The sequence below is a fragment of the Capsicum annuum genome, chromosome 10 (assembly GCF_002878395.1).
Source record: "Capsicum annuum cultivar UCD-10X-F1 chromosome 10, UCD10Xv1.1, whole genome shotgun sequence".
In the NCBI taxonomy this organism is placed as follows: Eukaryota; Viridiplantae; Streptophyta; class Magnoliopsida; order Solanales; family Solanaceae; genus Capsicum; species Capsicum annuum.
In genome coordinates this window covers 106,407,192-106,427,902 of record NC_061120.1, presented here as the reverse complement: position 1 = coordinate 106,427,902, position 20,711 = coordinate 106,407,192, and positions in this window count along the sequence as shown.

The window sequence follows — 20,711 nt, the reverse complement described above, 5'->3', positions numbered from 1 at the left end:
CTTTGATGACAATGATCACCTTTTAAAATTACTTAAACAGGCTACTTCCCAGTCAGATTCTCAACTCATCACTCGTTGCATCCACTAAACCAAACTAATCCTTCTCATCCTCCTTTCTCCAAAAATTCAATTGAATATGCTCTCACCAAATATCTTGATCCTTTAGTAACCAAAGCCAAATAAAAGTTCTTCTTAGGTCTTCTAAAAGTCTGGTAACCTTGCTAGAGTGAGGCAGAAGCACATAAGCTGTGAAAAGGAAAAAAGCCTCTGAGGGACCTGGTGCTAGGAAGAAACAGTTATTATTGAAAGGATAGAGAAAAATAATAAGACCAAAGGATGAGATAAAGAATGTGGGTGGTTAAAAAGGGATTAAAATATTGATGACACAAAAAGTCTCCAAGGAAAGAACACTTGATCCCAAAATATGTGAGAAAAAGAGGGACATGAAATGATATATGGGTACCTCCTAAACAAAGTATTTGATCACTTTAGGGTACTCGGGAAAAAAAGAGCACATGGAACAACTAATCTAATATTTAATTTGAACAAAACTTATGGAGAATGTATATCATGTTTCTGAATTGCTAGTTGTTCAGGAGCAGTTGGGAATGGAAATAAAGGAGTAAGAATCAAGTCAGTTGTCAAAGAAGTTGGTTGATACTCACAGTACAATAGATGCAAGAATAGAGTACTGGTTACGTCCTTTTTATCCAATCATCCTTCTACTCGAGCTCTGTTATTCTCATTCCCTTATTAATTTTGTATTAGTTGCATATCCTGGTTCTCATAATTTAATTTTAAAGAAAGTTATCTTATGATGATTATTTTAGCATACTGACTGATGATTATGAGTGAATGAATCTTTAGTCTGTGTATCTCATTTGTCTCCTTACTTTAGAATTGTTCTACATGTTAGTATTTCCCTAGTAGCCATTACTTAACTAATTTGGGCATATGTTTACTCTTGGTTTACTGTTAATTCATTTCAATGATGCCAAAAGGGGGAATACTGAGTTCATGTAGTAAGGACCAAGCACCAGGTAAATTGAGATGCAGACTTTAATAGAGTCATACTGACAGGGGGAAGTGTGCAAATACAAAGGCACCAAATGAAATGAAGGTGCACCATGATAGGGGGAAGTTTTTTCTTAAAGAGACAACAAGGTACCAGGTCCATGTGTTGTATGATAAAGAAAACATGATGATAGAAGGAACATTCATCTTCAGGTGGTAATCACTCTGATTAAACGTGATGAATGTGCACAAATGCTCAAATTGTATCATTTGGTTTGTCATCCTCAAAAAGGGAGAAAACTGCTATATGTAGTTTTGATGATTAGCATCTAGACTACAAGGGACCAGGTCCCTAGGTGTGCAAGGTACAGTACAGCTGGAATGCACTTTCTGCACAGTTTTGTCATCTTGTCAAACAAACTTGTAGGTGTTATTTTGTACGGACTTGTACAACTGTTCCAATGATCTTTCAAGACTTAATCATCATCCATCTATAAAATAAAAGTGATGGCTCTTTAGAAATTAGTTTTTTCCAATTCTAAATAGAGAGAAGTGAGGCTGCAAAAACTGCATTACAAGTTTGTACTTTTCTTAAATAGTGCGTGGGTGTTTTTGAGTGTCAATTTGTAAAAGAACTACTATGTTGTAATAGTGGAAAGTCTATATTGATAGTAAGATCTTATTATGTTTTAGAGATTATAGTATTTTCTTGTTGAAAGTTCTTCTTAGGTAGAGTTGCCTAAGTTTGACACTGGTTAGAGCTAATCAGTGTAGGGAGAGTCTTTGGTAGAGTACAAAGATGAGCTGGTAGTAGAGTTGTTGATAACACAAGGAGACTTGAGTTAGGCTAAAATCTAGACTGTCATTAGAAGGTTGATTATAGTGGATTTCATTGGTGTTTGTGAGGTCAAGCCGTGGGTTTTCCCATACTGGGTTTCCACATAAAATTCCTTGTGTGTTTTACTCTTTCTGCACTATCTTTAGTTTTCCTGCACTCTATTGTTTGATTTCCTGTGTTTGATTCTGAGCGACCTGGTCGCTTACTCTGCAGAGCAACCCTAAAAGGTTTCATCCAGCATCTCTATCGGCTAAATACCATAACTAAGAGGAATTATCATCTCTATAGGCCTATTATAATACCTTAGAGGAAATGGCATCTCTAAAGGCCCAATATCATTTGTATTAGAAAATCATGGCCATAAGCCATTTAATCATTATCAAGGGATAATACAGTCAAAATTCCCAAAGCCACAAAGTAATCTTACTCTAAGGTTTACTAGTCAACTATGCCTAACATCTACAACTAAATCCCCAAGTCTAATACAAGTATTGGCCTACATAGGTCGGACAATCCTACTTCTAATCCTTGATTTCCATATTTAGATGAATAATGCCTCAAACTAGGCTACGGTATCTAGTTCAACTTCAGGATGTCAAGTAAGACATAATCATGTCTAAGATAGGAACTTTGACCAGAAACATGGGCATTTAAGTCAACCCTACCCAAATTACGATTCAATATCACTAAATAGGCCCAACTAAGGTTAAGTATACCAACCATGATTCCAACACATAAACCACATCCCAAACTTAGCATTATGACATGTTCATGAAACAAATTAGTCTAATCTAGGGAGAAGGCAATAGCATTCTAAAGGGTACTAAGCATTTCACCTTGCGGGTCTAAAATCCTTATCTAATCCCCAAACATAAATAATCAAGGCCAAGTTATTATAATCATAATCAAGCCTAATATTCAAATTCACACACAAGATATATCAAACATCACCTTCGAAGAAGAGTTGGTAGAAGACTACTTCAAAGTTGAATCACAAAACCTTACATCATTCACCAATGTCCGTTTTCAATTCACAATTCCTAAAATGCCATCACACAAACAAAATAGTAATATACTCATCAATATGAGTCTAACGATATGCATATTGGACCATTGTGCTTCAGGTCCAAAAACAACACCAAAAACCCTAAGTGGGTCTCACTTATGGAAAACACAATTCGAGGTTAACCTAACTTTCATACATGAACAAGGAATCATAAACCTTAAGAAATGGGTGAAAATAAAGCTAACTTGGGGCTAAAATCAAGCCCTAAGATAAATTGGTGTTTTTCGGCCCAAACTAAGAAATCCAAGCAAGAATTCAAAGGATTCTTACCTTTAATGCAAAGATATTCGCAATAATTGATGGTAATCAAGCTCCCAAGTCATCCACAGTGATCAATTTTCAGTTATCATGCTTATTTTGCTTTTTTTGCTCTCAAGGGTGAAGGAGAAATGACCCAAATAGTGACCATGGGGTTTTTTTATGGACCACCAGGCAAGCATGCTGTGATCACCCTACATAGGCCACAATCGCGCTAAGGGTTCTTGCCATAAGGTGCGTTGTGCGATCTTGCTATCTCTTTCCCTCGCAGATGATAGATGAAACTTAAGTTTTTTTAAGTTTCAGCCAAAGACTCGGGACTCATTCGGAATCAAATTTTTGCAAATGATCTATGTAACCACACTAAGTTCAAAGTTTTGAATGCATTGGCGAAGTTGTATTTTCAATTTGAGGTCGTTTCGACCAAATATTTGTCCCACACCCATATTTCCAAATTTTCAAGTCTCCGACCAATAAGTTTAAATGAGCTCGGGTGCATTAGGACCCAAACAAAAGGTTTACCCAGCCTAAAATCATTTTTTTGGATCTGTTGGAGAAGTCTAAATTCATATCTGAGATCATTTTGCTGATGTTTTCTCCCAGTGGCCATTTAAAACTAGAGAAGACTTCTGAACAAGGAATCAGTTCTAAAAAGCAAACAAACTTCTTCGTAACCAAACCGTCGGTCCCCAGCAAGTCATAAATGACTTGGGGCAGCTATGGAGAAGCCCTAATGACAAAGAAAAGAAAATTTTTGAATAATAACCAAAAGGGTTATTACACCATCACTACTAAATGAATTTTCGTCCTCGAAAGTCAATGGATAGAAAGAATCCCAAAAGCTCAAAAGGACGAGGTACTAGGCCGGCATGCTCCAAGCATGACTCTCTAGATAACCTTAATGAAGAGAGTATACTTGCAAGGGATTTCACCATAGGTATTCCTCGTTAACTTGCACCCATACATTAGTTCCAAACAGCCAAAACTCAACGATAACCATTACTAGCCTCCGACTAAATTGAAAAGACTGATGCACATAAATTTGAGCCACAACACATTGATACCATCTCGATACCTGGACAGATCAACAAAGGCTCATCAAAGATAAACCAACCCAAGGCTTGAGTCATTCCAACGACTCTAAATCCAAATATAACCTTTTTTTAACCATTTCATACCTACTATCCACTCCAGATAAGAAGGAACATCATATGCCTATGAAATCTCATCATAGATGGCTCAAAGAAATGAAACTGAATAGTTGAAAGTCCATAAGTCGAACATAAGATACGACACTGTCTGGGCACACAAATGGAGATAATCAAGGAATACAATCTATACCAATGCCATAACTGGTCAGGAAGAAAATCAAGCTGAAATCTTGATGTCCAATGATATAACTCCTCATCACTAGATATTTAACTCCAGGATGTCCCATCAACCGAGAATGAAGCCATACTAAATTTAACTCAAGTATATTACTCCCACTGAATATATCATCCGAACTTTCCAAAGTAGACTGATAACTCAGGGTCAAAATTGACAGAACCAATACCCGATACATGGGTTAACATCAGAACACATGTCATCTATAACCCAACCAAAGTCAAGAAGACCAAATAAGAAACCATGGAGTAGGTTCAGCTAGCCTATAACTGAAATCCATACGATTAAAATCTAATATGAAGGTTGAACGCAAGCTCTACAACTCCAAACAGAAATCTCAACACAGAGGCTGAATCGTTTAATCTAAACTACCCAAACCCAAGATAAAGACTGGTAGGCATTATTACTCCGAATCTATATAACTCCTAAATTGGTATTCCAAGGTGCCAAGTTAAAATTGAACCAATATGACTATATCATTGCCAACCATTTAAATCAACTTTAGTATCCAAATCTGATATATTTGAGATAAGTCATAACAAGACAAAATTGAAACATATCTGAAGAAAAACAATCACCACAGGTTTAACCATCGACCAAACACACAAGCAACTAACTCTATCAGCTAGGAGGTATGAAATGTATCCATAAAATAGAAATCATTCCAAAGGATGAACCATCGGCTAAAAATCCAAGTAACCCACTCTATAATTGTTGGAGCACATGAACTATCTGAACATACTCAAAAGCTCTCCAAGGTGGCAAATCACAATAGTAAAGGCAAAAACTCTAGCAACTCAGGGAATGAAACTTAAGCTAGGGCTAATCAATCCAACACTTTATCTTAGCAAAGAATAGACAGAGAAACATATCATCGAGGAAAAATACTCCTTCAAGACACTTTAGGCCAAACAAACTCTAAAATAGGGATTTCCTAAATCAACCCAAGAATCACATCATCGAAGAAGAAATATACCAATCTCGAAACCAAGGTCAAAGTCAAGACCGCCACCTGAAAATCAACAACTCAAGATAAAGAATTTCTAATTTGCCAACTTAAGAAGCGATCATAGGAAATGCCACCTGTCTCTAACTCTCTAACTTTATTTAAGGCAAAACCATATCACAGGAAAAGAGCATCCAATCTCCATACTAATAATAGGGGCAAACCATCAGGGAACAAACCTAAAAAACCTATGAGATAAATCAATGATATCTCAATCTCAATATTAAAACAAGTATCAGACGATGAAATAGTCACAACTTAAGAACAAACCACAAATTAGTCAATCTCACAAATGAGCCATATAGGAAGAGATTGTCAAAACAAAAGCCTATGTACCCACGAGGCAGTCTAAGAATCTCGAACACAATAACATGTAGTATAATCAAATTGCTATTTGAAAACCACATAGAACGACAGAAGGTTAACTTACCTTCGATGCCACAAGATATTCCCAAATCAATATAACAAAGCTAAGCAATAGAGATATAAATTAACCTCACTGTGCTATGGGAAAGAAATAATCAAATCAGGCTATATCTACTCATGTCACCGAATAGGATCAAAAAATGAAATTCTAACTAGATTACACTAGTCTAATATCTACCCAACGAGGATCATTTACATCAAATAATATCAATAACCTTAAGAAGTGATAACAATAGAAACAACAATGTCAACATCAATATAATGAATAGGTGGTACCAAAATGAACATCAATTTCATGTACCACTCAAGGGCCACAATAAGGCCAATGTGTCAAGATTAATAGGACTCAAACTCAAAAGCTACCCCCATTGGGAGCAAATATCAATACAACTCTACTCCATCCACTGCTAAAACAAATAAACCATAGAGTAGTAACATAATCATAAATTTAATTAAAAAGGAACATAATAACCAATATCGATTCATCAAGGCATTTAATCATCAATGTGTATGAAAACCTTAATACATATAATAAAAGGATAAATACGGTAAATAAAAGCACACTATCATGGTGCAATCCACAATCACATGCTTGACGGGCATAGGGAGAATAAATATTAATGGGTCCAACTTAGACCGACCAAACAAGTCATCAACTGGGGCACCAAGCGCACTATTTATAACTAATGATGCCACAATATCATAGGGATAATCTAAATGAGAGCCATGACTAGGAATCTCATACTGGAGAAAATCTCTAGACAAGAAACTGATCTCAATATAGTAGTAACAAACTCCCGAAGCTCTAATCCTAGAGGGCTACATTACAAAGCCCTGATGGCTGTCCAACTAACACTGAAAGTTATCTCTACTATAATGTTCATCCCTCCCACAATAGTACCCTATCTCAGAAACCTAAGGCTGGTAGGGGATACATACTAGCTTTGTCTAATCAATTATCTCATGCCTAGAGCACTCTTTGAATCATTTTCTCATCTTGGTACAACTAAAAAAGCTTTTGAACGATACATGTAAAGCATTATACGGATTGCATAACCTCTTGCCGACATTTTTGTAAGTCTCTATACATATGCTCTGTATGGTCCTCTCATAGACAACATCCTGGGGGAAGGAAGAATTAGCTACTATCAAGTGGTCTAACACCAAACAGAGGGACAATACTAGTTTTCTAACACACCCATGTACCAATGTCTGGCTAAAAAGGGTATAACATAGGAAAATGTCTGGGCCATTCGAGAAATCCAATCTCTTACTTAGAATTGGTAAAGAACCCTGATGAAAACTTATAGAACCAACTCTAGACTAGGAACTGCTCAATGATTATAATATGACTCAGATCTCTAGGGCTGAACCTCAAAGGGCTGAAGTAGCCACAAGCTCAACTTGATGTAAGTTGGTTCCAAATACTTTTGGTTGATGTTGAATGTATTCAATATCTATCTTTGGCTCTTTAGTCTGATGCTGTGCTGAAACTCTAGAAACGCATGTCAAAGTCTTATCTGTATCTTTTGACAATGTCGTATTATCCTTCGGTGATAGAATAGAGTCAAAGAATGTGTTCAAGGTTTAAAGAACTCATGACAAGGAGTCACGAAGAAAATTTCAAAAAATATCATTGTACCCTCCCATAGATAGGTTATGGACGTCTCCACATCGATCTATAGGACTTTACTAATACTTATCTCTTGTACTAAATTATCAATGAAACCTACGCTCTGATACCAATTTCTCCCAACCTAACTTCTTAGGTTATGATGGTGCCTACTATAATTCACTAGTAGGCAAGCCAAACCCATAGTCTTGAATGGCTAGTAATGGACTACCAAATATGCGAAGAAAAGAATTGTGGAATAAATGGAATAAAGAAACAATTACATAATATAATCCCAAAACCTGGTGGTATCAATACAAGATCTTCTAATATAATAAGAGTATACAAATGAAATACAAAGAAATATACTGACACAACTTATCTCTGAATACAACATAGAGACTATTCCAATACATAAAGAGAGAAATAAGTAAGGGTCTAAATGCCAGGAGATTAATCTAAATCTCCAACCATGGAATCTCAGCATGACACACACATCAATGAAAATAACTCATACTATAATCTGCAGGCTATAAAAGTGTAGTATGAGTACCAAACAAATGGTACTTTGCTGAAAACTGCCAACTAAGCTCCAAAGATAAAGAAAATATATAATATATAAATAGAATGGAAAACTACACCCAAGAGTCCCTTAATTGTATAACAATCCAACGAGATAATAAGGAATCACTATTCAATTCTTGTCCAAGAGTATAACATAATAAGACTCTAACACAACAAGACTAAGGAAGTATCAAGGATGAACTATCCTATTCCAACCATACTAAAAAATTTCAACACTATACCGGGTATCCCTCCCAATATACGAATAAAGTATGAAAGAAGATTATATATTAATATACAAGTCCAAGGTTTGACTATACAATATAAAGAAATGAAGGAAGGGATATACGGTAGTACCATAGTTACATATAGATACACATATGTACATATAAATGTAAGGTCATCTTGAGGTACAACCTAGGTCATCATAGCTTTATTTTAAAGCCTTGTTATATTCTTATTAGGATTTAGTATTAACATACTTAGGGTTTATAATCCATTTGTCTAATCACGAAGTAATCATGCACAATAATGAATTAATAAGATAGAAGAGTCCAAAAGCATACCTCAAATCTCGATACCAAATTAATGACCAATCTGTCTTAAACTAGCCATAATAATGGTCATAATAATGACAATAACAATATCAATAACTCGTGAGTAACTAGCTATTATAGATAACCAAATACCTAGCCAAGCCTATGCATACCCCCATCATTTTGGACTTAGAATGTTTAATAAACATACAACAACACAAGGCATAGTCATGACCAATGTATATGCAACTGTCCCATACAGGTTGACAAATATAGTTACATACTAATGATAGGCAATACAGATGCAAGAATAAATGCAACAGAATCCATAATACCATAATCATCATCATTATCATAACTGTCATCATCATAATATACCTCTTGCCTTGTCAGGTATACAATTATCAAAAAATCCTCCAACCTTGGGGGTATCAATATCATCATCGCAATATTCTCCATCCTTGCCGGGTATTATCACACCATCATAATATCCTCCGCCCTTTCCAGGTATCCATATTATCATCACAAAATCCTCCGGCCTTGATGGGTATCATCATGTCATCATAATATCTAAATCAATGTGACATAATAGAAAGCAAGCCCCACGAGGAATAAATTATAAAACAAGCCCCACAAGGGCTAAATTATAGAACAAGCCCCAGGAGGGATAAAGTAAATGGCAAACCCCATGAGGGCTAAAGTAAATGACAAGCCCTATGAGGGCTAAAGTAAATGATCATAAAATAGGAAGCAAGGTAGAGTATATTTCCATAATTCATCATTCATCATCAACATCACATCTTTAATAGGTATATATATAATAGGTGCACAGACTCAAGTTATGGCTTAAAGATTGTAACTATGTAAGTTTGTTGGCCATATTAAACTTTGGGACTAAATCACTATAAAAGTGTAGAAAGGGTTCAAAATATCTCATGATCAGAGTACATAGTAGTGTCAAATCATGGACCAGAATATATCTCAGTCAAGATAATAAAATGTCATTATTAACCTATTTTACACATATAATTTACTCATTATGTTAGGCAGTTAGTCAGTTACCATTGTAAAAAAATCCATTTTAAGGTAGAAGTGGGCTTTATCCCCTAGTTTGTGACAATGATAACAAGATTACAATCTATTTGTAATCATATCAATCACCAATACAATAATCATGAATGTACCAAATCTGTGCATGCCATTACTAGTATTAAAATATTAGAATCATAAACATCATGCCGTATCTATCTATGTCCCTTATCGAAGAGATGTGTCTGTAAACATATATATATATATATTCACAAGCTATAACTGTATCCTTTACAAGGATAGCTACTTCCTGGATATCCCATTCATATCATAATATGTACCTTGGCCCCAAAATATGTCACAAATAATCATAACATCATAATCATGGTCTTGGGACCACATACATATTTACTAAATTATTTTACATTTATAATTTATATCCTAACTATGAGCCATAACATATCTATAAGACATATAGCTTATTTGTGATCATGTCGCATCTAGGAGGCTTCTCCTATCTATATATCATACGTCATGACTATGAAGAATGCCATATCTATAGGCAAACTATCATATCTAAGAGGGATAGCATCTTTATAGGCCAAATACCATAACTAAGAGAAATTATTATCTCTATAGGCCTATTATCATAACTTAGAGAAAATGGCATCTCTAAAGGTCCAATACCATTTCTATAAAGAAACTATGGCCATAAGCTATTTAATCATTATTCGGGGAAAACAATATCACAATTCACCAAGCCATAAAGTAACTTTACTATAAGGCTTACTAGTATCAACTATGCCTAACATCTTAAACTAAATCCCCAAGACTAATACAAGTCTTGTCCTAAGTAGGCTAGACAATCCCACTTCTAATCCTCAATTTTTATGTTTAAACAAAGTATACCTTAAACCATGCTAAGGTATCTATTTTAACTTCTAGATGTCAAGCAAGATATAATCAAGTCTAAGATAGGAACTTTGACTAGAAACATGGGCATTTAAGTCAACCCTACCCAAATTACGATTTTAAGAACACTAGACTGGCCCAACTAAGGTTAAGCATACTAACTATAATTCCAATAGATAAACCAAATCCCAAACCTAGAATCATGACATGTTCATGCTACAAATTAGTCCAATCTAGGAAGAAGGCAATAGGATTCTAAAGGGTATTAAGCATTTCACCTTATGGATCCAAAACCTTCATCTAATCTCTAAACATCAATAATTAAGGCTAAGTTATTCTAATAATAATCAAGACTAACATTCCCATTCACAGGCAATATATCACACATCACCTTAGAAGAAGAGTGGGTAGAAGACTACCACAAAGCCAAGCCATAAAACCCTGCATCATTCACCAATGTTCATCTATACTTTATAATCTCCAAAATGCCATCGCACTATCAAAATAGTAATCTACTCATCAATACGAGTCAAACCATACACATCATGCATCATTGTGCTTTGGGTCCAAAATGACACCAAAAACCCTAAGTGGGTCCTACTAACAGAAAACATATTTTCGTGGACAGCCCAACATTCATACATGAACAAAGAATCATAACCCTCAAGAAATAGGTAAAAATAAAGCTAATTTAGGGCTAACATTAAGCCAGAAGATAAATTAGAGTTTTGGGTCCAAACTAAGAAATCCAAGCATGAATTCAAAGTATTCATACCTTTAATGGAAATATATTCATGATAATAAATGATAATCAAGCTCCCAAGACACCCACAAGGATCAATTTTTAGTTACCACACTCATTTTGGGGTTTTGGCTCTCAAGAGTAAAGGAATAATAATCCAAATTGCGACCATGGAGTCGATTTATCGGACCCCAAGCAATGAGATGCCATGATTGCCCTTCTCTCTAGGGCATGTTGCGCGATCACGCAATTTTTTGCCCTTATAGATGACAGCTAAAACTTAGATTTTTTACAAGTTTTGAACAATGCCTTATGACTCATTTCGATTCAAATCTTTGCAAATGATCTATGTAATCATACTATGTTTAACATTTCAAATGCATTGGCAAAGTCAAAATTTTTATTCGAGGTCATTTCGACCAAATGTTGGTCCCACACCAATATTTCCAAAATTTCAAGTTTCTAACCATTAGGTAAAAATGAGCTTGGGTGCATTAGGACCCAAACCAGAGGTCTACTATAATGACCCAAGACTATCCCCTAGTCGTTACATGGTACTTACGGTCCCATAGGACCACAAGCTAACCCATGAGTTTGTACCTGTTGTGAGCACTGAATATTATATATAAATGTAAAAGAATAACTGAAATACCATAATTTTTTAATAATGACACGACTACTGAATTATGAATCTAGAAAAATACTAAAATATGAATAATTTGAATAGCTAACAGTAGAGTCTGAAAAGTTTCTAAACTAAATACTGTGAGTTGATGGGAAAAGCCCCAACTAATTGTACTAATTACTGAGATAAAGATATGAAGTAATATAATTTGTCCTCGAGTGATGAGGACTCACCACTGCTACTGTACTACTGATGATCTGAAGGACTAAATACGATCCGGGAACAAAGCGTCAACATCTATGATATGATACATCATAGCACAAATAAAAGGTATGCGATCAGTACTTTGAATGTACTGGTATGCTAAATAATGTAGGCTGATATGGATGGTGTAATGAATAAGAATAATAATAAATAACTGGGTATGCATGTAAAGCATGGAGCACTAAACAAGGAGTATGGAATCTATAGATACCAAAAATACATGAAAATTTATAAAATACTGAGGATGTATGACCAAGCATATAAAATAAAATGAGTAAAATCTGTAGGCTTTGGTCAAATAACACTAAGACTGAATAACTGAGCTGGGACTATAACTGAGACTATATCTAAGATTGTGGGAGGTATCATTTTACCAACATGCCGCAATTTGAGCTAATTGGGGTCCAACCTGTAACCCTAGTTAGAAGGGTGTTAATACAGTACCACGGGTACTAAAAATGGCTATGGGGATCCACTAAACTGATATAATGTCCAAAGGACTAAGGGTATCAAGCCTGAGCTAACGGGTCACCCCTGCGAGATAGTCAAGCCTAATCTGACGGTTGACTACTCATATCTTATGCTAACTATGTAGTTCTAGAGTCTAGGAACTGCTACTAATGACTCTGCCTATCTGACAGGGAAACTGCCATCCCTACACTCACTCGGTGCTAAATCCTACTCCCTACTGAACGACACTGAGATACTAAACTGTTCTAAGTTTAATGACTAATATCTGACTATTCTGGTAATGCTCATTATATAATATGAAGACTATTCTGTAATATACTGTGACTTAGACTAAATAAACACCTATGGTTTTTGGGTATTCAATACCCCCAGGACTCAAAACAACAATTTTTAAATGACACTAAAGCTTAGGGGACAAAGCATGAAGGTTTTTATTAAATCAATCACTCTTATGGGCATTTTATCAAATACTTGTAGTTCATGGTTCAAAACAATCATAGGAATGTCCTAAGACATATGGAAATAGCATGAATCCAACATAATAGAGTTAATTTGTGGTCTTGTTCAATAAATAACAACATTAAAACATATAGGAATTAATAATAACAATAATTGAATGGTAACATATTATAGAATCATAGTTCAAGGAGATTCATTGGTAAGATAACAATTTAAAACATAATAACTTGAAAATATCACAAATTTATAACTTAAAAAGGTTTCTTGGACTTCATGGATAAGTTCTTAAGGATTGGCCTTGAATTTGAGAGCTAGGGTTTCTTGTTCTTGAGAAGGGGATTTTTGATTGTAAGAGGAATTGAAATAAGGATGACTACTTAGGGTGTTTAGGGGTTAAATTTTGTGGTTTAGGTTAATTAGGGAAATGAAAAAAGACCTAAATACCCCTGAACAAATTTAAAAACGGAAGCTGAAAACTGAAGATCCTAATTTTTGGCCTTGGCGCGACGCGCCACTATCATGCCAAGCCACTAGAGTTGGACAACTGGGAAACTGGTCTGTGCCATAACACGGAGGAATCGTAGTGATCATTTGATTTTAAAATTCACCATTGGCGCGACACACCATCATCACAATAGGATACTGGAAAAGGACAATTAGGCTTTTAGATGACGGCCCGACGTGATGGTTTTGCGGAGCTTCACTGGAAACTGATATCATTATTTATGCTGGCTCCGCGATATGCTAAGGGTTAAAATGACGGTGTTTAATGACTGAAACTTTAAATTTCCATAACTTTTTACCCGATTTTCAGATTTTGATGAATTTTATATTATTGGAAAGCTAATTGAATTTCCTATGTAATGGCAGGCACTAAACTGAAAAATAATGAGTGTTTTGAAAATTTAATATATGAATACTCGTGTATTGGAACTTAAATTATGCCAGGGAAATACTGGGTATTACAATATCTCCCCCTTGGGATGATTCATCCTCGAATGAGGCTAATTAAGCTAAGGGAAAATTAATGGACTGAGTTTTCACACTGAACATGGATATTTGATACATGGAATTCATGACTGAATTGACTCATGAATGCACGACTAGCATGAACATAATGTGCAACTAAAAATGATCATGATAGAGAGAAATCTTAAGAAGATTAGTACATTATACTGAATCTGGATTCATAGAGAAAAGATGAGGGTACTTTTTCCACATATCTGCCTCATCTCCCCAAGTAGCTCCCTTAACGGACTAATTTCGCTAAAGAAATTTGACTGGTTGAACTTCTTTGTTCCTTAGTCTACGAACTTGATGATCAAGAATTCTATTGGGACATCCTAAAAGGAAAGACTATTCTGAATCTCTACACTTTCTAAGGGAACAACTACAGCTAGATCACCAATACACTTTTTCAACAATGAGATATGGAACACTGGGTGTACTGAGGATAAATCTGACGGAAACTCAAGATCGTAAGCTACCTTTCCAAAATACCTAAGAATTCTTAAGGAACCGAAATTTCAGGGATGAGCTTCCCTTTCTTGCCGAATCTCTTCACTCCTTTCGTGTTAGAGATTTTCAAGTATTCAAAATCACCAGTCTTAGACTTGAGATCCTTTCACCTCATATCCGCATATGACTTCTGTCAGCTCTAGGTATCCCTATGCCTTTCTCTGATTTACTGAACTTTCTTGAACACATCAAATACGAAGTTAGGCCCTACTACTGCAGCCTCACCTACTTCAAACCAACCAATTAGAGATCTATATCTCCTACTATAGCGAGCCTCAGACAGCCATACGTATACTTGAATGATAGATGTTATTTTATTCAAACTCAATAAAAAAAGAGTGGTCATCCCAACTATCTTTAAAATCAACTGCACATGCTCAGCATATCTTCTAGTGTATGAATGGTCTTTTCTGCTTGACCATCTGTCTGAGGGTGGAAGGCGGTACTGAGATGGACTTGGGTACCAAGACCCTTTTGGAATGCTTTCCAAAAATGAGAGGTAAACTGGGTACATCTATCTGAGATGATAGATAATAGGACACCGTGCAACTTAAACAACTCTTTGAGATAGAGTTTGGCATAGTCCTCAGCTAAATAAGAGGTATGGACTGGTAAGAAATGAGCTGATTTGGTCATTCTGTCAATGATAACAAAAATAAAATCATGATGATGATAGGTACGAGGCAAACCTATCACAAAGTCCATGTTCACTTCCTTCCACTTCCAAGTGGGAATACTAAACTCCTGCATGGACCCAATAGGTTTCTGGTGCTCAATCTTAACTTGCTGACATGTAGAGTACTTCACCATAAATTTTGCAATATCTTTCTTTATTCTACTCCACTAATAGATCTCCCGCAAATCACAGTATATCTTATTGGCCCCTGGATGAATAGAGTAACGCGCACCATGCACTTCTGCAAGATTTCATTGCCTCAAATCAGCTACACTAGGAACACACAATCTACCCTGAACACGCAAAACACCATCTCTCCTTTGGGAGAAAACCTCCAATTTAAGGTTTCTAAATAATTTTTTTAACTTAACTAGACAAAGATCTCTATCATGCTTTTCCTTGACCTCAGAAACTAGAGATAATTCAATGCTACTCTGTACCCAAACACTACCTCAGCTGAGTCAACTAAGAGAACACCTAGTCGGGTAAGCTTATGAACTTCTTAAGCTATCTTCTTCTTACCATCCTTAACATGAGCAACGCTGCCCATAAAAAATCTATGGAGAGCATCAGCCACTACATTAGCCTTTCTAGGATGATACAGAACACTCATGTCATAATCCTTCAATAACTCTAACCACCTTCTCTGTCATATATTCAAATCTTCCTGAGAGAATACATACTGAAGGCTTCTATGACCTGTGAACACATCTATATGCATCCCATATAAGCAATATCTCTAAATCTGAAGCACTACTCTGAGGTGGTATTCATGCTCATTTTCGCTATGGGAGTAAAAAAGAATGTTATCAATGAAGACTATGACAAATTTGTCCAAGTACTGCTTAAACACTCGATTCATCAATCCATGAAGGATACTGGGGAATTTATATGACCAAAGGACATGACTAGAAATTTAAAGTGACCATACCGAGTTCAGTAATCTATTTTTGGAATGTCACATTCCCTGACCCGGAGTTGATGATAGCCTGATCTGAGGTCTATCTTTGAAAAGTACCTAGCATCCTAAATTTGGTCAAACAAGTCATCGATTCTAGGAAGTGGATATTTATTCTTGATTGACCTTGTTCATCTGACGGTAGTCAATACACATTCTAAGAGAACCATCTTTCTTACGCACGAATAGAACAGGTGTGACCTATCAGGAGATGTTGGGTCTGATGAATCCCTTATCTAAGAGATCCTTCAACTATTCTTTTAGTTCTTTAAATTCAGCTGGAGCCATTCTGTATGGCAGAATATATATAGGCTGAGTATCTGGGAGAAGGTTTATTCTGAAGTTGATTTGCTTTCGAGAGGAACTCCGGGAAGATCTTTAAGAAGTACATCTGAGAATTCATTTACTACTAGAACTGATTCAAGATTTATATTTTTTGAGTTAGAGTCTTTGACTGGAACAAAATGATAAATACATCCCTTTGATATCATCTTTTTGGCTCAAAGGTAAGAGATCAACTATCCCCTAAGAGTTGTAGTACTACCCGTCCATTCAAGGACTGGTTTATTTGGGAACTAGAAATGAACTATTTTGTCTCTACGATCAACTGAGGCATAGCATGAGTGGAGCCAATCCATGCTAAGAATGACATCAAAATTTGTTATCTCTAACTCCCTGAGTCAACTGAGGAAACTTTCTAAGATATTATGATCGGAAAGTTCCTGTATATATGTCCGGCTACAATGGAAACACCTACTAGGGTAGACACTAAAAAGGAATCTGCTAGCATTTCAAGACTAACTATAAAGTTGATGGCTATATATAGAGTTACAAAAGAAATAGAAGCTCCAGGGTCTATTAAAGAATAAAGATGTAAGTGAAAGACCAGTAACATACCAGTAACTATGTTAAGAGAATTTTCCTGATCTTGGCGGGACTGAAGAGCATATAATCTATTCGGACACTAACCACTATTAGCACTAGAAGCGACACCCTGCTAGTTGGGCGACTAGATAGAACTAACGAATGATGGGACTAGCCCTGTTGGCATACATCCCTACCCTTCTGAGCAACTACCCGACACCCTTAAATCTGATGGCCTGCCATACCCAAAACATACATCACTACCCGCTCTACACTCACCCTGATGGTGTCTACCATATTTCTGATATAGAGGATTTGTATGTCCAGTGCTAACACTGACGTGGGACTTAGAGCCTGGTGCCCTATCCTTATTATGATTTCTAAATTTAGGTACTGGAGCACTGGCTAAAGAGGGTGCTTGCGCTGGTGACCTTTGATGAAACTTAGGATGGTTACCACCTACTAGCTTTTGTTGATTAAAATTAAAACTACCCATCCTAGCTCTCTTGTTTCCTCTCTTCCTCTCCTTAGTCTTTTTCTCCTCTATTTATTGAGCATGGACCATCAGCCTAGACAAGTCCATCTGACTAATAAGCATTGTGGTCCTACATACCTTGACCATACTATCAGATACATCAAACATAAACTTACTTATCTTTGACCTGTTATCAGCTACCACATAAGGAGTATACCTAGCTAACTGAGTAAACTTAAGGGAATACTCCCACACACTCATGCTACCTTGCCTTAAATTAATAAACTCTAATACTTTGGCCTCCCTTAAATTCAATGGGAAGAATCTATCTAAGAAAGTTGTGGGAAACTTTTCCCATTCTATAGGCCTTGCATCTACACCCCCATCAACCTTTCACTACTTAAACCAAGCATGGGATATTTCCAGTAATTTACATGTAGCCAACTCGGTACTCTGACTAGATGTCACTCCCATAGAATTTGTTACATTCTGAACCATATCTATTAATTTTTGTAGGTCCTCCTCAAACTTAGATCCTGTGAAAGAAAGAAAATTCATCTGGGTAAAATCCTAAATTCTGTTAGCAGCAGTATTGGCCACGGGGTTGGTTAGAAAACTAGATGGCCGCTAATTTTGTGCTACTACTGAATTGTCTAGAGTAGTGAATGCAGCTATGAATTTTGCATAAGAGACATGCTCGTCCAGAGGATATTCTTGGACAGACTGACGGGCTGACGAACTGCTTGAGTTCCTACTCTTCTTCTATTCTTCTTGGGAGGCATGTCCTATAAACAAAAGGAAGAAATGGATTAGATAAGGAGTTTAACTTTATCTCATGCTCATTCGCACGACTTAAATACTTAAAGAAGGGAAAATTTTTCCTAAATGCCTTAAAGCTTCTCGTCCATATGTGTGGCACACTACACACCCATGCATAATACTTTGCTTGAAGTGGCTTTCAAACTCCCTAGGACACTTTAAAATCTTAGGCTCTAATACCATATTTGTAATGACTCAAGACTACCCCCTAGTCATAACATGATGCCTACAATCTTGTTGGACCACAAGCTAACCCATGAGCCAGTACTTGCTATGAGCACTGAATAATATGATCATAAATGCATAAGAATAACTAAAATACTATAAGATTTTAATAATGCAACGACTGCTAAATTATGAATTTAGCAAAATACTAAAATCTGAATAGGTAATTGTAGTGTCTAAAAAGCCGCTAAACTAAATACTGTGAATTGATAGGACAGGCCCCAACTAACTCTACTAACTACTGAGATAAGGACATAAAGTAATATAATATATCCTTGGATGATGAGGACTCATCATTTCTAGTGTACTGCTGATGATCAGAGGGACTCAGTGCTATCTGAGAATTGAGCAAACGCACATATGATATGATACATTACAGTGCAAAAAGAAAGGTATATGATCAGTTCTTTGAATGTACTAGTATGCTAAATGAGGTAGGCTAATATGCATGGTTTTATGAATAGGAATAATAATAATTAGCTGGGTATACATGTAAAGCATACAGGACTTAATAAGGAGTATGGAATCTGTAGATACTGAAAATGCATGAAAATCTACAAATACCAAGGATGCATGACTAAGCATATAAAATGAACTGATTAAAATTTGTATGCTTTGGTCAAACAACACTAAGACTGAATAACTAAGCTGGGACTGTAACTGAGACTATATCTGAGACTGTGGGAGGTATCATCTAATCGACATGCCCCAATCTGAGCTGATCGGGGTAAAAACTGTAGCCCCAGTTGGAAGGCTGTTAATACCATGCCATGAGTACTAACAATGGTTGTGTAGATCAACTAAACTGATATAATGTCCAAAGGACAATAGGTGCCAAGCTTGAACTGACGGGTGACCTTTGCGAGATAGTCAAGCCTAATCTGATGGGTGACTACTCATATCCTATGCTGGCTACATAGTTTTGGAGTATTGGGACTGCTACTAATGGATCTACCTAGCTAATGAGGAAGCCGCCATCCCTGTACTCGCTCGGTGCTAAATCCTACTCCCAACTTAAAGACAATGAGATACTAGACTATTATGAGTTTAATGACTGATATCTAACTATTCTGTAATATACTATGAATTAGACTAAATAAAAAAATATGGTTTTTTAGTATTCAATACCTGCATAACTCAAAACAACAATTCTGAAAAGACACTAGGCTAGTAGTTCCTAGTTAGCTCCACCCTACCCTTCTTGTAGATTTTATTATTAGTGTCATCACAATCAGTGTGAGAAGGGGAGAAATAGATGTTTTAGTTATGGTTAGGTCAGGCACATGTAGTGTCAGTGCCCTTCTCTAGCAGCTTCTTGGGCCAATAGGGCTCCTATTACTACTCCATCTACTCCCACACCAAAAGGTGCTATGTCTGCTTCTGCTTCTATTTCTAGCACCGACTCTAGCCGAAATAACTTGTATGCTCTTGTTATCCTCTAGGATTCTAAGGTATCTCCCGATATTATCAAAGGTATGTTGAGAATTTTCTTCCATGATTTATATTGTTTGCTTGATCCAGTGCCTACTCTTTCTTGTGTAACCCCATATGTGGCTGTACATTTTGATTATAGTCCCTAGAGTCTATCGGTTCCTTTTTATATTTCTACCCGGTAGGAGACTTTATGATTCCTAGATGGGTCTATAGGGGGTGTGTGGTATCTATTGGTGGTAGAGATACTCTTATAGACTTGATAGAGTTGGACATAGTCAATTTTGATAGCATTCTCGGGATGGATTGGTTGAACTCTAGCTATGTTTCCTTAGATTGTCGGACCGATAGGGTCATATTTAAATTCCCTAATGAGTCAGTCATTGTATGGGAAGGTGGTTCCTTAGTGCCAAAGGGAAGGTTTATTTCTTATCTTAAAGCCCAAAAGTTGATTTCAAAGGGGTGTTTGTATCATTTGGTCTGATTTAAAGATTCTAACTCAGAAGAGCCTTCTCTTGAATCTATTCTCGTGGATAA